At 54.5% G+C, this 21,673-nt stretch overlaps 1 protein-coding gene across 5 annotated transcripts in view; it reads right to left on the bottom strand.

Moving 5' to 3' along the window:
* P2RY6 (pyrimidinergic receptor P2Y6) overlaps nt 1-21,356 on the bottom strand; it is a 32,938-nt gene extending 11,582 nt beyond the window's left edge. For 4 of the 5 annotated variants that reach the window (XM_040630827.1, XM_040630825.1, XM_040630826.1 and 1 more), the window contains exon 1: nt 12,037-12,184. The gene's annotated coding sequence lies outside the window, so the exon portion shown is untranslated. Of the gene's footprint in view, nt 1-12,036; nt 12,185-21,196 lie in introns of those variants that run through there. The other variant, XM_040630823.1, reaches the window with a different exon arrangement.
* Nucleotides 21,357-21,673: the final 317 nt, after the last annotated feature.

Here is a 21,673-nt window from a genome sequence, read left to right as displayed (position 1 = left end):
CGGGGCTAGAGAGGCCTTAAGAGAATCTGACCCAGAGCTCTCCCCACCCCCTCAGAGAAGGAGGCTCCCTGAAGCCTCTTTGACAGGACTTGTCTGGCCTCTATTTGTATACTTCCCATGACAGAGAACTCACTCCATCTCTCCCAGGCCGCTACATGCCACCATGAGAAAGCTCTCTGGGAGATGTGCTTCATCACACAAAACCCTGAGATCTGCCCCTAGCCACTGCTTCCCTTCCCCAGTCTGGCCTGCTTCTGGGGTTACAGAGCTCGGCTGCCCCCAAGTCCCAGGACACCCTGCAGAGAGTGTCCCACGACTATTCATTAGCTCGTCTTCATTCCAACGGGCCAAATCCAGTGCTCTTTTTTTTTTTTTAAAGATTTTATTTATTTATTCGACAGAGATAGAGACAGCCAGCGAGAGAGGGAACACAAGCAGGGGGAGCGGGAGAGGAAGAAGCAGGCTCACAGCAGAAGAGCCTGATGTGGGGCTCGATCCCAGATCGCCGGGACCACGCCCTGAGCCGAAGGCAGACGCCAGGACCACGCCCTGAGCCGAAGGCAGACGCTTTAACCGCTGTGCCACCCAGGCGCCCCCAAATCCAGTGCTCTTGTCCAGGCCCAGGAAACCTCATGGTGGAGCTCATAAACCACACCTGAGGCCAGGGAGCCATGCCTGTTTCCAAATCTGAAGACAAAACCCTTTGCTTGGGGCTTGTAAAGGGGCATGGTCTCTTCGTACCATTTTAGGAGGATAAAACTGAGCAACCCCCCAAAAGCTGAGTATCTTGCCAAAGCCACCAATCAGTTGGTGGTTTTCCAATCGGCCGGAGTGCCTTCCACCAAACCCCAAATCCTCACCCTCAAACGTCAAGCACGTAGGACCGGGGTCCCATTTATAGTGTGGGAGGAACCATGCTTTGCAGGCATCTGGGGAGTGACCTGGGAAGAGGAGATCCAAGGCAGGACAGCTGCCTGGCTCAGAATGTGGGGGGTCAGCAGTGACACAGGCGGTTCCTGCCGCAGAGCACATTGTTACGTGTGGCGTGTGTATGAGGACCACTGGGCAGATGTCACCTCCTCAGGTGGCCACTCAAACAATACGTTCTCCATGAGGCCCTCCCCTACCACACTAGCTAAAACGGCAACTCCCCACCTTAGACATGCGCACTGTCTATTCCCCTTCTCCACTGTATTTTTCTCCATAGCATTTACCATCTTTTGACATATGATTCTGATTGTTTGTTACTGTCTGTTTCCTCTCACCAGAACGTAAACTCCACCAGGGCAGGGTTTTTTATGTTTTCTTCACTATGTCCTAAGCATCTCCAGTGCTTAGGATGGTACCTGACACAGAGAAGGTACTCAATAAATACTTGTAGGGTGGGTGGATGGATGGATGGATGGATGGATGGATGGTTGGATGGATGGATGGATGGATGAATTTCTGGGGGTGACTCACGAATGTCTACACAGAGAGCACTTGGGGGCAGAAATCCCCTTAGGGGGCAGAGGGGACCAGGTGTGATGTTATACTGTACCGCAAACTACAGTCTGTACGGTTACTGGGGACTAGGGGAAGACAGAGGCTTCAGAGCTACCTGTAGGCCTGCCTCTCTCTGGCTGTGTATGTGAGATTCAGGCTGTGAACAGTCCCAGCTGAGAACGGTGAACAGGACATGGCCCAGTGGCCCTAGGTTGCCTGTTTCTCCCTCCTGCCCTGTCTGAGGTCTTCCCTGGCACTTTGACCCTTCCCTCAACACTGGCCCTGTTCCATCCTGAGGTCCTCCCAGAGTCTCCCAGCCTCTACACCGTCTCTCGCTCTGCACCAGGGGCTCTGATGTGGAGGCCTCCAGCACCCTGGACCAGCATCTTCCTGGCACCTCTCCCTTCCCTTGCCAGCCTGGAGCTCTACCTCAGGACCCGGGGTTCCTGTGAACACAGCCAGTCCATGTGGCTCCCTCGTTCCCAGCACCAACAGACTGCTTGGTCCTGCACTGTGGAGCTGAGTGTGGCTGGAGGACGTGACTCAGCAGAGAGCCCTGAGGGCCCTGAGGCCCCACCGACTGGGTCACCACCCCACTTGGCCGAGTCCCCAGACCTCTGCCTGTCCTGGAATGGTCCCTCTCCCATCTCTTCCAAGAGCCTTTGCCCAGTTTTTCTTGTCAGCCCTACCCTCAACCCCAACAGCCCTCAACTCCTCCTTCAGAGCAAAGAGTGCCCTTGCAGAAGGGCCTCCTTCAACTTCCTGGCCACCTAAATCAACTTGAATCTGTTCCCGGTCTCTCATTCCTCCTGGGCCCCAGGCAGCCTCCCGCAGTGCTGATCCCACTCTCTGCCCAATCCTTCCCCTCAGCCCAAAACATGCCTGTCCTCTCGTGCCTCCAGCTGTGCTCCTTCCTTCACAGTCCAGCTTGTCCACGAGTCCTCTGCCTCCCATCCGCCCTCTCCGCCCTCATTTCTCACACCCCTACAATCTGCCCAGGGCAGGGCACCGCAGGGAGCATTTGGGCCAGCTCAGGGAAGAGGGGTGGGCACCCTGTCTTTCTGGGTGAGACTGGCAATACAGGACCATGGGAACCAGTGACCATCTGAGCTCCATCCTTAGGAAATCTCAGAGGTGATCTTGACATAACAGGCCTTGGGAAAAAACAGGCCACTGTGAGGTCACTTGAGTTTGACATTCCCCCCACCCCTAAGGATGGTGCAGGCTGGGGGAGGGGAGCTGTCTCTGTGACTTCCAGGAATGGGCCTGGACTGTTCGGAGAATTTGGAGTGGGGCCCAGGCTGGGTAATGGCACCTCCAGAATGTCTGTTTAGGTGGCAGCTGGGGATTCGGGGGGGGGGGAGGGGAGATGAGGGGACTGACACCCTGACATTGCTCATGACATGGGTTTGAGAAAACATCACAAAATAGTAGGAGCTGTTGATTATGCAGCAGGTGAGGGTGGGGGGAAAAAGTTCCCCCAAGCTACCCCCAGCGTCACCCCAGTCATAGGAAACGTGAGGATTCATTCCAGAACAGTTCTCTGCTCAGAGCTCCCTAGAAAACCCAGAGTTCTTCAAACCTCGTTAACGGGGTTTCTTCCTTGTGGTCCCATACACTCCCCCAGCCCATCTCCCACCCAAGGTCAGTTAGATCCAACCGCCCATTCTTGGCACCTGCCCCCCTCTGCCACACATCACTGTTCCCTCTGCAGAGCTTGGCACCTCTCACGCCTGGATTCTGTCCTGGCTCCACAGCTCCTGAGCAGTGATTTTTACCTCTCTGAGCCTCAGGTCCTTAATAAAACAGAGATAGTCATACTCACCTCACGGCCCTGTTGGGGCTCGGATGAAGTAATGGATGGAACACCTAGCCAGTACCTGGAGCACGTAGGCACTCACTCCGTGGGGCTTCTGTTACCACTCATAAGTTTATCACAACCCAGCTGAGAAATGGTCTCACTTATCACCTTTGCTTATTTACTCATTCATTCATTCATTCATTCACTCACTCTTTTGACATGTATTTGCAGGAACCCTTACAGTGCATAGGAACTTCACTGGGCTCTGGTCCCTGTCCTTGAGGATCCCCAGCTGGTGGAAAAGACAGATGAAGGGGTCTTCATCTGTCACAGGAAGACAGAGGAGGCCCCTAGCCCTGCCTGGGGTATCAAGGAAGGATCCCTGGAGGAGGCGATTCTTTGGTGGAATGTGGACAGGAAAGGGGAGGGTGTTCCTGGCAGAGAGGCCTGCTGGAGCTATGAAGGCACAGGGTAACTGCAAGTGTTTGTGTTTGTAGCAGGTGAGGCTGAGAGATCTTCAGAGCCAGGTCCCAATAGGCCTTGAAAGCCAGGCTACAGGTTTGGCCTCTGTATTGTGGGTGCCAACCAAGGAGCCCCCGACAGTGTGTAAAGCAGGGTAGAGGCGTGATCAAATTTGAGATTAGGAGGTCTCTAGTGCCGCTGGATGGTGGATGGGCTTGGATACGGTGAGAGTCCAGGTCAGAGACAGTAGGGCACGAAGTGGAGTCCTGGCTCCAGGGCTGGCATAGTAGGGACAAATCAGAGGCCTTGAATGCCAGGCTCACAGCCCTCTTCTACAGACCCCTTCACAAGCCCTGAGAGCCAGAGTGCTAAAAAGACAGGTTAGAAGGAAGGCAGGTTCTCAGAGACGCCCTGGTCCAGTCCTCAGGTCACAGCCAGGAATCCAAGGCCCAGAGCAGGCAAGAGGATGGCCTACAGCCCTGAAGTGAGACCATGGGGGGGCCTTTTGCCCCTGTACCCTGTTCTCATGGCTGTTGTTCCAATCCGACTCTCCTCTCCAGGGTAGGTGAAGAGTCCAGAGGGATAACTTGCTCCAACTGCCAGGCCCATGTAGGCCCTCTCCTCTCCATCTGGTGGGGGGGAGCCCTTAGAGCTTCCTGAGTTCTCTCTGCCACTTCACACCCATTTTGCAGCTGAGGAGATGGAGGCCCAGAGAAGAGAGGCATTCGGCTCCTGTGATAAACACAGCTCTCTGGACCTCGAGGTGGGTGTCAGGTGTGGGACATGGAATACCTGGGTCCTAGTCCTGGCCCTGCCAGTGGGCAGCTGGATTCATGATTCTTGAGGAGACTCAGCTGGTGAGGGGCGGAGCTCCCACGGCACAAGCGTCTGGCCCTGGCCTGGCCCTTGTGCACAGCACTGTTCCCTGGGGGGCACTCCCCCTTCCACACCAGCCTGTGTTTCTGCAAGGCACAGCTGAGAAGGACAAAACAGGAAGAAACCATGTGCCATCTGCTCCGGGGAACTGTGGGTCCAGGCTGGTCCCTTCTCTGGGCCAGGTCCCACCCTGCCCGAGTCAGATGATCTCATCAGCTCAGCTCAGCCAGGCGGTGCCCCTGTTCTCAGCCCCACCAGCTCTCCCAGGGTGGGGTGGGTGAAGAGGCCTGGCTTTGGTCCCTGGAGCTTATGAACGCGACTAAGCCTCCTCAGTGTCTGGGCTTGTGCTTGACATGGACCCACCCAGGGAAGGGGATGGGCTGGGGGGAGCACGTGGGACTGCATGGGGGATATGGTTACTGACTGTTCAAAGTGGTCAGCGCCAGGTGCCTGCCAGCCTCGCCTCCAGCCTCACCCACAGAAGCCAGTGTGGCAGGGTGTGCCCACTGCCCCTTCCCACTTGAAATCAATCACCAAGCCTAACATCTGTCAAACTGTCCCCTTGTCTTATCCTGTGGTTCCTGCATCAACCCAGACCACATTCACCCTATGCTCTGTCCTCCATCTCCCCAGCCAGTCCATCTTCTTTTTGCAGCCAGAGGGATCTTTGCTCAGCAAAAATCTGACCTCACCACTCCCTTGCCTAAGCATTTTATGGTTCCCCAGGGCCTGGGGATAAAGGCAAACCCTGCTGACATCTCCATTCTTAGCACTCGCCCCCATCCCTCACATGCGACCTGCAGGGCCCAGAGCTACTTTCAGTTCCTGGGACCTTCACTCCTCACTGTACTCTTTCCACCACCCCTGGATCGCCCTCTCTTCACATCTGCCCCAGGCCAACTCCCGCTGGGAGCTCAATGACGGAGGAGATCCATGGCCTGCCCTCAGGCGTTCAGTGTAGATGAGGAACCTGAAGACCCATCATCGGGAGGCAGGCATCCGTGCTCCAGAATCCTGTGGGAGCCCAGACAGGGGGAGGGGATGGTTCTGCAGGCAGGCTCCGTGGAGGAGGCAGCAATGAAATGGCCAAGTGTATATGGAGGCAAAGGCATTTCAGGCAGAGGGAAGAGCAAGGGTTGAGGCTAGACAGGGCATGTTGAAAGATGCTGAACATAGCTGGAGCTGCCAGTGTACCAGCAAACGTGGCTGGAAAAGAGGCACAAACTAATACTACTAATGACATGATGACTGAACCCTTATATGCGCCAGATGTCCCATACTCCATTCAATCCTCATAATGGGGAGACCAAGACACAGGGACGTTAGCTGACTTACCCAAGGTACACAAGTAGAAAGAACGGCTGCTGGGCTAGGAGCACGCATTCTACACTCCTACACTACACTAGGGCTGGAGTAGGGAGGTTCTCAGGTGCCAGCGAAATCCAGCCCCTCCATGCTCTGCCCAACCTGCCTGGGACCCAGCTTGCCGGGGCTCACCCTCCCACTAGTCACGGGGCTTCCTCCAGGGAAGGAGGTCTTCAGGGAGCAACTAAAAGGAATCCTTTTTCTTCTCCCAGGGCTCCCCATGGGAAGTCTGAGGTGAGGGATGCCCTTTCCCAGACCTCTTCTGGGGAGGAATGTTTGCCTGTCAAGCATCTCTTGCTATGGGGAGCTCCCTCCCCCACTGCATGGTAATCTTGTCCATTCAAAGTGGGCACCTGACCCAGAGCTGACCAGTTAGGGCATCCATACAGACCCCTTCCTGGTGATTGGTCTAGGGGAAACCAACCCAAGTTTGCTCTAGGAATTTTGGTGGAATCAGTAAGAAAGGTTCTTTCCCTTTTCCTCTAGGATTATTAGTGGTGAGGGCTATGGAAGCCTGGTTCTTCTATAAAGAACTTGCACGAGAATGTAGGAAGCAAGGAGAAAGGACACAAAACGAGTGCTCATTGGCACCATTGTCACTGTTAGATTTGGCCAGCCTGATCTAGGTGAACCTTAGACTTTTTCTTTACGTTAACGTATGAGACCTTTCTTGCCTGAACCAGTTACATTTGTCACTTGCAATCAAAGCAGCCCTGAACAATGGGACACCAAAAGTACAGGCAACAAAAGAAAAAACAGATAAATTGGATTTCGTCAAGATTTAAAACTTTTGTGCAGAATGGGAGAGATTTGCAAATCATGTATCTGAAAAAAAAGATGACGATCCGAACTACACAAAGAACACCCACAGCTCAGCAGCAAAAAACCAAACAACCGAATTCAAAAAATGGCAAAAGACTTGAACAAACGTTTCTCCTAGGAAGACACACAGATGGCCAATAAGCACATGAAAAGATGCTGAACATGACTCATCCTTAGGGAGATTCAAGTCAAAACCATAATGAGATACCACCTCACGCTCATTAGGATGGCTACTTTCATAAAACCCAGGAAACAGCAAGTACTGGCGAGGATGTGGAGAAGCTGGAACCCTTGTGCGGTGCTGGTGGGAATGCAAAATGGCGCAGCTGCTGGGAGAAACAGTATGGCGGTTCCTCAAACACAAACAAACAAAAAACAACCCACAGAACTGCCACAGGATCCAGCAATTTCACCTCTAGGTAAAAATAACTGAAACTTATTATTATTTTTTTAAAGATTTTATTTATTTATTCAACAGAGATAAAGACAGCCAGCGAAAGAGGGAACACAAGCAGGGGGAGTGGGAGAGGAAGAAGCAGGCTCATAGTGGAGGAGCCCGATGTGGGGCTCGATCCCACAACCCCGGGATCACGCCCTGAGCCGAAGGCAGACGCTCAACCGCTGTGCCACCCAGGCGCCCCGCTGAAACTTACTTTTAAACAGACTCCAACAGATATGTATACACCAATGTTCACAGCAGCATTATTCCCAGGAGCCAAAAGGTAGAAACAACCTAAATGTCTCTCAGCAGAAGAATGGCTAAACAAACAGTGGTCTATACAATAGCACACTATTCAGCCTTAAAAAGGAAGGACATTCTGACATGTGTTATAATATGGATGAACCTTGAAAACGTTATGCTAAGTGAACTGAACCAGATGCAAAGGACAGACACTGTATGATTCCGTCTATATGAGGTACCTAAAACAGCTAAATTCAGAGAGACGGAAAGAACACTGGTTACCTGGGGCTGGGGGAGGTAGAAATGGGGAGTTATTATTTAGTGGGTATAGTGTTTCAATTTGGGATGACAAGAAAGTTCTGGAGATGGATGGTGGTTTTGATTACACAGCACTGTACTTGATGCCACTGAATTGTGCGTTCAAAAAAGGTTAAAATGGTAACTTTTATGTGTTGTGTGAGAACTATATTTTTGGGGGGCACCTGGGTGACTCAGTTGTTTAAAGAGCCGACTCTTGGTTTTGGCTCAGGTCATGATCTCAGGGTCAGTCGTGAGATCAAGCCTGGCATCCGGCTTCACGCTCAGTGGGGAGTCTGCTTGAGTTTCTCTCCCTCTGCCCCTCCCCCTGCTCATGCATGCTCTCTCTCTAGAATAAATAAATCTTTATATATATATGCATATGTATATATATACACATATATGTGTGTGTGTGTGTGTGTATTTTTTCTGGGGGGGGGTGTCTTTGTCCCTGATTCCTGACCCAGAGCTCCTAAATTCCTTGGAATTTCCTGCGTAATAGGAGCATCTTTTGTTCTAACGAGTTGACTCTTGGCAGGCCCCTGAATGATTTCAGGATGGGGGCTGGTTGCCAGAAAGAACAAATCTTGATTCGAAACTTAGAACTTTCAGCCCTGCTCCCTAATCTCCAGGGAAAGGAAAGGGGCTGGAGATTGGGTCAGTTGCCAATGGCCAGTGATTTAAGCAATCGTGTCTACGTAATGGTGCCTCCATACAAAACCCAAAATGGCAGGGTTTGGAGAGCCTCCAAGCTGGCGAACACATCAGAGTGCTGGGAAGATTGTGCCCCTTCCCTCAGACGCTTACCTTACGCACCTCTTCCATTTGGCTGTTCCTGAGTTGTATCCTTTATGACAATCCAGTAGGGGCGTCTGGGTGGCTCAGCTGGTTAAACGTCTGCCTTCGGCTCAAGTCATGATCCCAGGGTCCTGGGATGGAGCCCCACGTCTGGTTTCCTGCTCAGCGGGGAGTCTGCTTCTCCCTCTCCCTCTGCCCCTCCCTCTGCCTGCGCGTGCTCTCTCTCTCTTTCTCAAATAAATAAGATCTTAAAAAGAAAATAATCTGGTAATCGTTTAATAAAGTGCTTTCCTGAGTTCTGTGAGCCATTCTAGCAAACTATCAAACCTGAGAAGGGGGTGGTAGGGACTCCTGAGTTACAGCCAGTCAGTCAGTCAGAAGCCTGAGAGGTCCAGGACTTGTGACTGGCATCTGAGGGGGGGGCAGTCTTGCTGTGTGGGACTGAACCCTTCACCTATGCGGTCTGTGCTCCCCCCTCAGTCGGTGTCTGGCTGGCGTCAGGAGGGAAAACCCCTGCACATTTGGTCATGCCTTCCTCTGGTCAGGCAGGCTGACTGCCTGTTATAAAAGATTCCACTTGCCTCAGGTCCAGGCTTCTTTCTTAGAATGCAACCCACTGTGTGCGCAGGTGTTAACTTGGCCTTGTGTTCTATTGCCCTTGTGGGAACTGGGGCTTGACTGGGGCTAATACTGACATTCTCCCTGCTTCTGTTGCTGAGGAACAAAGTTCTTCGTCTGCGACCTGGAGTCAGGCCTTCCGCCAGCGTTCGTTAAAATGCAGCAGGCTAACCTGTCAGCTTGGGTATGTGGTAATATCAGGCCCTTCGCAGTTCTCGATGCCACTCCCGCCTCAGAATCTCAGGTGGCAGATGGGGGGAATTTGTGTTTTTGACAATTTATTAGGATGGTCAGCTGACTCAGGCTTAGAGGAATCTTGCCCTAGAGTGAAGCCCTGGGAGAGCTGGTTTTCCTTCGGAGCTGGCACTTTCCTTCTGACACCACTCCTGGGGACACAGAGTAGCCCTCGCTCTGTCCCAGGCCCCCAAAACAAGTGCTGCACTGGGAGTCAGGATGCCAGGCTCTGCCCTGACTACTACAGACTTAAGCCACCCGGGCCTCAGCACGCGTCCCAAGTTGGCTAAGCGGAAAGTTGTATCTATCACTCCTGGGTCCCTGGCATCCAGCACAGGGCTGGGCACGATGTCACAGATCTCACCTAGGCCATCTCCACAGACCCAAAGCTGCATCGTGCACAGGCCTGCCCTCCCGTGGCATCTGTTAATGACAAGGCCAGCCCTAGGGCAGGGGGAATGGGAGGCTATCTCCATTTGCTCAGGCTGGGGCTCTGGCCCTTGTCAGACATGCCAACGGTTGGAGAGGAAGAGTCGGAGCTGGGCCAGCAGTACCCACCCGACTGAAATAGAAACTCATCTCAGAGACAAAGAGGAAATGGGCCCAGGACCAGAGGGGTGGGGTGGAGGGTCACTGGGGAGAACCCTGTAGACGCAGCTTCCTGAGAGTCTTGTCTGGCCTCTGCTACAGCAAGCACCAGTCGCCAGACTCTGCCAACTCATCCCTCCTCCGGGAAGGATAAATTCAAATCCCAGGTCCCACACTTTAACTTCTTCGAAACTCAGCCTCCTCAACTGCAAAATGGGGATAACAGTAAGCTTGGCCGCATTCGTTGGCTCAATCTAAGTGCTTTGCAGCACTTGGCACATAGTAGGTGCTCAGTAAATGGCAGCCATTGCTATGATCGCTTCACCTGCTCTTTCAGCTCAATACTGACCGAGGGATTCATTCATTTGTTCTTTCCTTCATTTATTCATCCAGCCAATGGGCCAGCAGATGCCCGCTAGGTGAGTCACAGCAGTTAAGACTAAAGTCTCTGGAGTGAGGTCGCTCCATTTTAACCTCCAGAAATGCCACTAGTTGGCTGGGTAACTCTGGGAAAGCCACTTCCCCTCACTAAGGCTTTATTTCCTACTTGTAAGATGGGAATAGTAAGAGCACCTCTGGAAGGTGCTGGATGGTGTCTAGAGTCAATGGGATAACGATGTGACAGCAGACAGCACTGAGTCTTGGGAGGACAAGTGCGTGGCAGGTGAGCTGCACAGAGGAGCCAGGCGAGGTGCCAGGCCTGCAGACCAGGCCACGCTGGGAGCTCCAGGCAGCCGGCCCTCCAGGGACAGCCACAGGAAGAGGCGAGGGCAGGCAGGAGGGAAGAAGAGTCAGCAGGTTGATATAATTGCTAAGTTTCTGGACCATGGCCTGCTGCCTTTCTGGTAAACTAAGAAATAGTAAGGAAACACACACAAAAAACGATTGTAAGAAGTGTAGAGGGGAAAAGCCCTAGCCAAACAGGGAGCCTTGGGCAGCGTGGAGTTATCCCACCCTGCCAGGCCAGGGGAACACGTCCATGTACACACATGGCACACACGGGCACACACACTCACAAGGAGCACATTTTCACTTGTGCATACACACCCAAGGGCTTGCACACGCAGGCACATGCACCCTCAGAGGCACAGAACTCTATAGTTTGTCAAGATCCTTCTCATTTATCATCTCATTTGATACGGAGGGGTGGAGAAATTATCCCTGAATTGGCTTGGGACCCTTTCCGGAGCAGACAAGATATGTGAATCCCTATGTCTTCAGGACACATCCAGGGCCCAGCCCAGGGCTGTGCTGCCCCAGTCCCCCCCCCACCCCCCCCAACCCCGGAGGTGTTAGCAGGAGCTGAACGGCACCAGAAACCCCCGGAAAGTTTTAACGCAGCTTCCTTCCCCAGATTTACTCATTCACCCCACTTCACTCTCCCTCAGCAAGTCACACTTAGACTCAAGAACTCACTTTCCCCACCAGTCACATGAGGTCAGCTCTAGGTTGTCTCGCGATTTAGCTGGGATGGCACAGGCCAGAGTTTCCCAAGGGCCTTCTCTGTGGACTCCCATCTGGTCACCTAATCCTTCTTAGCCTCCCTCTCCCACCATAGGCTCCCAGAGGGCTCTGAGGGCAGAGCCCAGCCTCCTCCCTGGGGGACCCTCGCTAGCATACAATACCTAACAGTTTTCAAATACTTAGGAGATCATTGTTATCCCCATTTTATAGAGTGAGAGTTGAGGCCTAGAGAGGGGAGTGCCCTGTGCCACTCGAGACTCAAACCCAGACCAACCCAGACCAACACGGCTCCCAATTCTGTCTCCACTATTCCACTCCTCCACGGAGGCCCCACCCAGTCCCCAAGTCTTCATCTCCTCTGCCCCGTGCAGCCTGCAGGCCCTAGGCACAACCGGGTCAAGGAAGGGAGGAGGACCCCCAAGTCTTCTCCCACCCCCACTCCAGCCTGTGATGAGCCACAGTGGCTGCAAGGGGGACTGTGTGTGAAGCCTCAAGAGGAGGTAGGGGCTCCGGCACCCTCAGGGCACCGATCCAGAACACTCACCCAGGAGTTAGTGAGCTCCACGTTGGTCCATGAAGTGTTGGAGCAAATTCTGACTCCCAGAGCAACCCCTAGAGCTAGCCAGGTCCTGTGCCACAAACTGTCACGTGCGTGTTTCACAGAAGTCCCAGGAGGTAGCAAGGAACCAAGAAATCAAGGAGGGGAAGTAACTTGCCGCAGCAGAAAGCTGGCAAGAGGCAGGGCTGGAGCTCAAATCCCAAGAACATTCAAGCTCATTCAGCGACTACCCAGTTGTGAGCGGTCCCTTCACTGTCTGGGCGTGCCTACCTGCAGAGCGACGTATCACCCATTTAGCCTGAGCGCTGCTGGGACGAGGGTCCGAGATAGCATTTCAGGACCGGGGCTTGGCACAGGAAGGCACTTGTCAGTAACCGTTTTTCTCCTCCTCCTCTCCACCCTACCCCTCAGCCCTCTCCTGGCCTTTCTCAGAAAGGTCTGGAGAGAGTCCTGGCCCTGCTTCTGGCTGCCACCGGGAACAATTGACCTGATTTTCTTAACAGAGCCTGGAAGATCCATTAAGAGAGGTTGAGACCCTGAGGTTAACAGCCCTGCTGTCTACAGCTCTGACTCCAGATGCCACCGGCTCCCCCTAAGGGCTGAGTATGGCTCCTCATATAAGGGTGATTTGGGGGGAAATGGCTGAGCCTGGGGCACCGTCCTCTTCAACAGCTCTAATCCACCTTGGAGCTTGGGCTTGATGAGGAGGCAGACAGGGTGGCTCTGCCTTGGCCGAGGGTCGCCTGGGACAGCCCCTCTCCCTCCAGAAGATAGGTCTTCCTCCTCCTCTTCTTTTGTTTTTGTTTTTGTTTTTACAAGTACTTATTGGTACTAGTACTTTACCTACTCAGTGCGGGTAATGTCCAAGGCACTGGAGAACACAAAACAAAGCCCTCGCCCTCCTATCACTGGCATTCTAGCAGAGACTAGGACATTCGAGTTAATGAGCAGGTCAGGTAGCACGCTACAGAGCCACATAAGGAAGGGTAAGGGGCAGAGCGCCAGGAGGTTGCGATCTCAGCCAAGCTGGACAGGCACCATCTGGAGTTGCTGGGTCCTCTTCTCACAACACCCTCCCCCCTGCCCAGCCCAGAGGAGACCTCAAGCCCCGAGTCCCCATTCTGTGGAGGCCCTGCTCAGGGGATCTCAAAAGCAGGCCAGGGCTCCAGGGCACAGGCCTTAACTCAGGACCACCAAGGCTCTGGCATGGAGCACCTGTCCTGCCTTCTACTCCCGGTCATGGGCAAGCCTTCTGAAGGCTCCCCATTCTCCACTCAACTCCAGTATCCCATTGTTGGGAAGGCATGAGGCCCAGATCCCACCGGCGGGGACCCCACAACAAGGCGAAGGTGTCCTTGTTCCCCCTGCTGCCCTCTTCTCTGGTGTGTCCACAAGGCTGGCCCCAGGGCTGAGCCTCATGGCAGAGCGTTGGCCTACGCGGGCTGTCTATGCCCTCCGCCGACTCCCGGTAAGACTGTGAGGTAGGGGCGCCTGGGTGGCTCAGTTGGTTGGGCATCTGCCTTTGGCTCAGGTCATGATCCTGGAGCCCCAGGATCAAGCCCCGCATCGGGCTCCATGCTCAGCGGGAGTCTGCTTCTCCCTCTGACCCTCCTCCCTCTCGTGCTCTCACTCACTCTCTCTAATAAATAAAATCTTAAAAAAAAAAAAAAGACTGTGAGGTGCTTCTCCTTTGGGTCCACCTGGTAGTCGCAGCCTGCCCCGTCCTCCCAGCTTGGACAGGACGAACTCCTGCTCTCTAGGCCCCGGGAGGCTGAGAACACTCCTCCCCAGCACAAGCTCAGGAGACTCGTGTTCTGGTTAACTGTGCCTCCGCCCGCTGTGACTTCAGGCAGGTCCCATCTCTTTGTGGGCCTCGGTTTCTTACTCTGTCCCACAGAGGAAATGCAGACACCCGTATCTCAGGGCTGTCATGAAGAATGAGCAAGACACGGGCAAGAGGGCGGTTTGCAAACTTTCAGGTGCTTCCTATGTGACAGGGGTTGTTCTATCTTCAACATCCACGCTTGTCTGAAGAACAGCCTCCTCAGGCTTGTGGGACCCTGAGGTAGCCCCCAGAGCAGGCCCTTGATGCTTGATGGGATCTAAGTGTAAATTCGAAAAAGACAAAACCACCTCTGATCCCAACCAGCGGGCCAACAGCTGACAGGAAAAGCCTCTCCTTTGTCCTTGTGGACAAGACGATGAGGAGGGAGACGTGGAAAGGGCCAAGGCCAGGAGGTCTGGGAAAGCCAATTCTGGGAGGAGAAGGTGTAGGCCTGGGGTAGCTGTAAGTGTCACCCACCCTCTACCTCAGGCCCCTGGGCTGAGAGAGGATGTAACCAGATGAATGTCGGGTACATGCAGTCTGCAAGGGAGGGGTGTCAGCCTCGTGTGGGCCTGACCTGGGACTGTACAGGTATTCACAGGGGCACACATGTTTAGAACAGCACCTGTGTGTCTATGGCACACGTGTGTGTCTGTGTGAGTGTCCCTGGGGTGTGTATGTTTGTTCACACACGTCGGCCTGTGTCTGTGTCTCTGCCAGTGATGCACACATGTGCCCACTCCTGTGAACCCCCGGTTCACAAGCCTTGTTTTCCCAGGCTTGGCAATCTTTGCCACAATGCCAGGTAGGCCCAGATACCACAGGAGATTTGTGGGGTTCCTGGTCACTGCAGGCTCTCGATTTTCTCCAGGAACAAAAGCAGTTGCGTAAGACGAGGAGGAAAGCTTAGAGGATTAACTCAGGCTCAGGCCCTTCCAGCTCAGCCCTACCCAGGCTCTTCACGGTGGGTGTGGGCCCAAGGCCAAAGCCACACCTCCTGGGGTCCTCAGACCCTCTGCTGCACGTGGGCACTGACCCCTCCACAGTCACCCTCCCACCCTCCATCACTAGCAGGAATCCCTCAGTCTCTACAATAGCCAAGCACTTTACGTTTTACACTCCTATGTCCTCATTGGATGGTTGCTGGCCACACACTGGCCAAGCTGACCTTAGAACCCTGCCTCCAGGGTCCCCTCCCCCCAGGCAGCCACTGCCAGCTGGGTCTCAGGGTCCCCCTTCCTCACCCTGGGCGGGGCTCACAGGAAAGTCTGGCTCCTCCACTGGGTAAGTCTCCCCTCTTCCTGAACCTGGGTTTCTCCAGCTGTCAGATAAAGCTCTTTCTGCCCACAGGAGCGGACCACTGAGAAGGCCCGTGATGAGCCACTGGCCAGGAGGAACAGTGTCCGGCACATTCCAGGCACCCAAGGCTACTGCTCACTGGCTCCTTGCTGCTCCCCGGAGCCAGGAGGGAAACACAGCCCTCAGTTCTCTGTCTGAACCAGGAGACCACCTGGCCCCAGGCTCAGGGGGCAGGCCTGGCCCCTCTGGGATCGCCAAGGGACTGGACCCTACTTGAGGCTTGCAGGCAGCTGCCTGGTGGTCTCCTCAGATAGGGGGAGACTAGTCCCTCTTGCGGTACCTCAACTTTCCTTCTCTGCAACTCGGGCACCTCATTCTGTCCCGAGTCCAGGGTCTGCTGTTACCCATTCACAAGAAAGGACAGAGGGGCCGCGGAGAACTGGCAGAGGAGGAAGGAACACGTGCCTGTGGGTGCAATCCCTCGCTGGTGCACGCCCAGCACACCCAGGCCCCGACACAGCCCTGTACAACCCACATGGGTCCACACACACGCATATGCCCGGGCACCAGGCACGCTTGGGGACACACCACCCCGAATCCTGCACACATGCAGCCACATAAATGTGCACTCACATGCAGCCCAGCATATGCAGGGCTACGGCTCGGCTCCGCAGCCGGTTTCATACACACACCTTTCAGAACCAGGAACGAGGTGGAGGTGGGAGAGCTGAGTCCTTGGATGCCCAGGCCCTTCCTTGGCTTCCTCCCAGAGAGGCCGAGGGGTTCCCAAGGACAAGACGGTTTGTCTGGCCCATCCTCTCCAGCCATCCCCCAAAAGCCCTGCCCAGAACGCTCAGAGAAAGCAGGCAAAGTCCTTTCAGGAGCGTGGTCCTCCATGTGCCCAGCCCTGCGTGTTACCAGCTCAAGGTGAGGCCTTGGACTAATCACTCACTCTGGATTTGGGAGCTTAAAGGGGAGAATGTGGGAAAGGGGAGTTGTAGAGGGGACAGGGCCATTCCCAGGCAGAGCGAGCCCAGCCACCCCCCTGGAGCCCTCACTTCCCTGGATTTGTGATTCATATCACTCATTCTATATTTATCGAGCGCTCCCGAGTGTCGGTGACCTAATGGTGAAGAAGAGCATCTCAGTCTTGTCTCAGACTCAGCTCGGAGTCGGGCTTCCTTGGAGATTCAGGATGGTGTGGGTTCAATGCGGCTTGATCACCGAATGGAGGAAGAAGCCCCGGCCCCTTGCCTGTGCTCTGGCTCTCCTCCGCGGCCTCCGGCAGCAGCCTGATCTAAGTCCTCACGGCACAACTGAAGTGTGAACTTTGCTCGGGAGCACTGGCATCATGTGAGTGTGTTAGAAATGCAGCCGGAGGCCCCACCTTGACCTACTGAATCAGATCCCCAAGGGATCCAGGCATACGTTGGCATTTGAGAAACACTGATACAGAACATTCCATACAGATCCAGTCCTTCTTTCTGCTGGCCTTTCCAGATGGCAAATGCCCATTCGGGTAACAACTATATGGCCAAACACACAGCGCTTATAACATCTCATTCAACCCTCATACAGCCCTATAAGCTACGTACCGTTACAATCCCCATATTACAGATGGGAAAATGAGGGACTGAGCGGAAACTTGCCCAAGATTCATAGAGGTAGTAGGAGCAGAGCCAGGATTTGAACACAGTGCTTTGGACCAATACACTGCCCCATTCGGCACCCGTGTCTCCATGTCTGGGTAGGAGTCAGTGTGGTGAAATAGGCAATAAAAAAAAGTGAAAGACTCAAGGAGCCAGGGGACCTCCTCCTAAGAGTCTAGGAAATACCAGATTTTACTTATGATTTACTTCAGATTTTACAACTCTGTCCTTAGAGGGCTGGAGGCAGTGCAGACAATAGCCACATAGGCCACATGATCCTGTTACAGGCAGGGCAGAAAAAACGGTAGAGTAATATAGATGGTGACTGAGCTTCCTGGCAGCCAAAATAAAAAGGGAGAGAAGAATGGGACTGGCAGTGGGGAGGCTGTGAGGATTCCTGAGCTGAGCCAAAGTCACAGGGATGGAGACAAGGGGACCACTGGAGAGATATCGGGGAGGCAGGTTCAATGGGGCTTGATCTCCGAATGGAGGAAGAAGCCCAGAATGTACCCAAGCCCTTCGCTCCTGCTAGGGTGGCTAGAGGACCAAGAGCACACAGATGAGGACTGGGCACAGTACCTGCAGGCGCTGGTAAATGTGTGTTACCTGTCCCCTCTTCATTCATGATAATACCTCTCGGATGTGGGTCACTCCCATCCTCACCCTGCTTCACACCGCCTGGCGGCTCAGGACTCCGGCGTCCGCTCTTCCCCCAACCTCCGGCAGGCTCCTGCTTACCACCCCAGCCTCCAGAGCCGCTGCCCCTGAAGCTATAGGTCCTTCCTTCATCATCAGCTTGGGGGCTGAAGGGTGGTCATGGGGAAATAATCATGGAGAACACTGCGCTTCAGCAGGCCTGCTGTCCGGGCTCAGGGCAGGGCTGGCGGTGGAAATGTCACAGGGCAAGAGGCGACACCCAGAGGGTCCCCCCGCCAACCCTCCAATTTCATAAACCCTCAGCCAATCCTGGGTTCTTCCAGAAGACAAGCCCCCAGTTCTTTTGGTTCTGAGACTACTTTCTCACACATGGGCTGAGACTGAGGCTGAGCAGGGAGGAGGGGGAGAGAGATCACAGTCACGGTGCCTCGTGCTGTATTTTCACAGCTCTTCACCTGATCGTTCATTTCTTCATTCTCTCCTCACCCTGTTCGACTAATGTTTATGGTCTGGTCCAGGTATCCCACAACAGGGCTGCCGTCCTCAGGGGTAGGAGACAGAAGTCAGGGAGTTTTAGTCCTGTGTGCCAGTTTGCCAGAAGAGCAAAGTGAGTTCTGGAGAGGGAAAGTGACCTGTCCAAAGTCACACTGCTGACGCGGGGCCTGGCCGTCCGCCCTCCACTCCCCAGCCCACGCTGACTTACTTCAAACACGGCTGTGCGTTAATGGTGCCGTTCTTGCGACCACCACCAGAGTCTTTTCTATAATCTAAGGTACTTCGACAGTCTCAGACCTAGTGAGGTTTGCCTTTGGGGTCTCCTCAGCCCCATTTCTTTTTCTCTCCCTTCATCCTCTTTGTGTCCCCTCCAGGAACCCAGTGATCTCACAGTTCCCTCATCCCGCGGCGAATGATGACAAGACCGGGTCTAAACCACTCCCTCTCCTGGGCCATCCCTACCCCTGAAAGCCATGAGTTCCAAGTACCTCCACTGCCCTGTTGAGGAAGGGCCTCTAGGTTCACTGTCACCCAACCGAGGGAGCATGTGGCCATTTTACCAGGGAACTTCCCTTACCCCGGAGGAGCTCCAATGGCTGTGGTTGGATATGGGGGGACCTTTCCTGGGGCTTCTCAAACAAATCTGTAGAAATGACCACTAGCATATTTTCTCTGGCAGTTTATAAGCTTTAAAGTGTCTCAGGCTGCCAGAGCCAGAGTCAGAATCCTTGAACGCTTAAGTTGGAAACAGGGAATGTTACAGCTGGAGAACAGAAAGTTAGAGCTTAGATTATAGACTTTAAGAATGTGTGAGTTGAGATTATAGATTCTTGGGACTAAGGCTGTAGAATCACGAACAATTATAGCTGGAATTGTGGATTAAAGGAAATCTGACAGCTGAGAAGAGAGAGCTGGCCTTGTCACCCAGCAGTCAGGGCTGGGTCAGGTCTCCTGCTACCCAGCAAGGTTCTGTCCTCCAGGCCTCCTGGGGCAGCACACAGGGACTCTGGGGCCAAAGGACTCTCTGCTTGGGGACAGTGAGGACACTGGTCTGCGTCTGCTCTGTCCCGAGCCTCAGTGCCAGCCCATCACAGCACCCCGCCACCAGAGTGGATATATTTAGGTGCCCTCCCTAAATATGTTTCCACAGCTCCCAACACTGCCCTTTACGTCCCCTCCTCTCTGAGGCCTCCGGGCACCTTCTCTAAACTGCCCCAATGAAGTCATTGCTCCACCAATGCAAACATTCCCCTCCCCAAAACAAAGCCCAGCTTGAGGGGTCTCCTGGGTCACCTCAGCCTGGAGCTCAGGCCCACCTGCTCTAACTCTGACCTCACCTCCTCCCTCCAGCTCCCAGGGCCTGCCTTGGGCCAGGGATCAAACATCCTTGATCTTGCCCTTCTTGACTTTCCTCATTCCAGGCAAAGGGCACCGTTGTCCCCAAACACACACACACACACACACACACACACACACACACACACACCAGCATTTTTCTGTTCCTCTAGTGTTTGTCAGGAGAGAGAGTCCTCCGTCGGAGACCCATGGCTACCCCTGCACTTCACCCCAGCCTCCCTCCTACACTCCACCCCGGCCTTGCCAGAAACTTGGCATCCTCCCCTTTCAGACTGCATCTTCCCAGGAGCACAGAGTCACTGAAAGTACAAGAGTGATGGAGACCAGGGACAGGAATGGTGTCCCTAGACATACTTCAGCGGAAGGGTCTCAGATTCCCAACTGCCCAGCTCGTGAGAAATTGTCATCCCTGCGGGAATTGGGGTTCCTGGGTCAGGCAGGGCCCCCCCCTCATGTAGGGGCTCCATCACACCCATCATAGTTTTATCACCAGCAGTTCGTTTTATTACCAACAGCATTTTATATCCTTACAATGACCCTATGAGGCAAATATATTAATGTCTCCATTTTATAAAGGAAGAAACTAAGGTGCAGAGAGGTTTTGCCCAAAGTCTTACACGTAGAGAGTGCCAGAGCTGGGATTTAACCAAGCCTGGAGAACACAACCTCCTCAACAGTCCCAGGTGGGACTGCTATGGGAACCCCCTGCCCTGTAGTCCCCGCAGGTCCTGCAGCCTCTTCCTGCCCAGCCAGTGGAGAAAAAAGTGAGAATCTCGTGGATGGTCAGAGCTCCTCCCCAGAAGCCCAGCCCCCCTGCTGCTGAGCCAGAAATAACCAACAGACCCCACTACAGTCCCCTAATGCAGGATACACCCCCACATCACCGTGACCCCTTCCTTGACATCCCGCACACGCGACCATACACAACTCCAGCTTCCCACCATGCAACTGTGCTACACACAGGCACACACAGCACAACCACATACCAGCCACAGGATGTGGGAGGTCCTGCCATCCCAGTTTGGAGGACAGGCCGGGGATGCGTACTCTACAGGTGCCAGAGGGGAGGGCTGCCACCACCCGAGCAACCCTGCGAAGCCTTGAGTCAACTCACCGGATGATAACTAATCAGAACAATATTTTTACATTAAAACAAATGCAGACATATTACAGAGAGGAATGCAAAATCCACATGAATTCTTAAGATTAAAAAATGAGACTTCAGAGAAGCTGTGTGTGTGTGTGTGTGTGTGTGTGTGTGTGTGAGTGTGAGCGCGGGACCGTTTGCACTTCCTCCACCCAGATCCGGGGCGAGCTTTCATTCTCCCAAGGCTTTAGGGGTGCTGGGTGGAAAAGTAAGAACCGCCCTGGGGTCACGGAACATGTTCTGTCAGCGGTAAGAGCTACACAAATGCTTCTCACCTTCCATTACCGGCTCAGCACACCACCCAGGGCCACGACGTGCCACACACAGAGTACACATCTCAACACGGGCACAACACACGTGTATGCGCCATCGTGCTGTGGCTCCTTCCACACACTGTGCATGCACCGTGGACACACACGGAACCGCTGGGTTACTCCGGCACAGTCACCCAGAGCTCTGGCTAGGTACCACATCCCACAATCCGCTCGTCCCACTCCACACACACACACCCCACACTAAGGCATACAACCCAGCACACACACCTCGCCCATGCTCCATACTAATGTCTTACACGCTGCCAACATCACACACACACACTCTCTCACCCCTGGACACCCGACCTGGGCAGCGCTGCGAGCCTGCGGCGGCAGGCACTCCCTGGACCCGCGCTTCGCGGCACCTCCTGCCCCTGGCTGCCCCGGCCCGCCCCGCCCCTACCTGGGCCACGCCGCACCACCGGCTCCCGGCGGGGCACGTCGCTCGCTCCCGCGCTGAGACGCGAACTCTCACGCCTCTCGCTCTGGCGTTAGAAGGCGAACCCGCAAGCCGAGGGGCAGCGGAGGCAGCGGCCCCAGCTCGCAGCCAAGCGTCTCCCGCCTCCCGCGTGCCTCTCCGCCGGAGCGCGAGCGTGGGGGCGGGGCGGGGGCGGGGGCGTGGCCGGGCTGGAGCGCCCCCGCGTCGGAGTCCCGCCCAGGGTGGACCCGGCCAGGCCGCCCGCCGCTTGGGGGACCAGGGGGTGCCGATAAGAGTCTGGAAGAAGCCAGCAGCCCTCGGGGGCGGCTCTCTGGCCTGGGAATCGGGACCCCTGGACTCTAGTCCACGTTCCAGCACTCCTGCCCTTCCCTGGCCTCAGTTTCCATTTTGTACTGGGGACAGTGGGAAGTGGTGATTCCTCAGGTCTTTTGGGCTCTGACA

Source organism: Ursus maritimus, unplaced genomic scaffold, assembly GCF_017311325.1.
Source record: "Ursus maritimus isolate PB19 unplaced genomic scaffold, ASM1731132v1 scaffold_16, whole genome shotgun sequence".
NCBI classification, from domain to species: domain Eukaryota; kingdom Metazoa; phylum Chordata; class Mammalia; order Carnivora; family Ursidae; genus Ursus; species Ursus maritimus.
The sequence above is the reverse complement of the archived record's forward strand: the minus strand, read 5'-3'. Positions and strand labels throughout refer to the sequence as shown.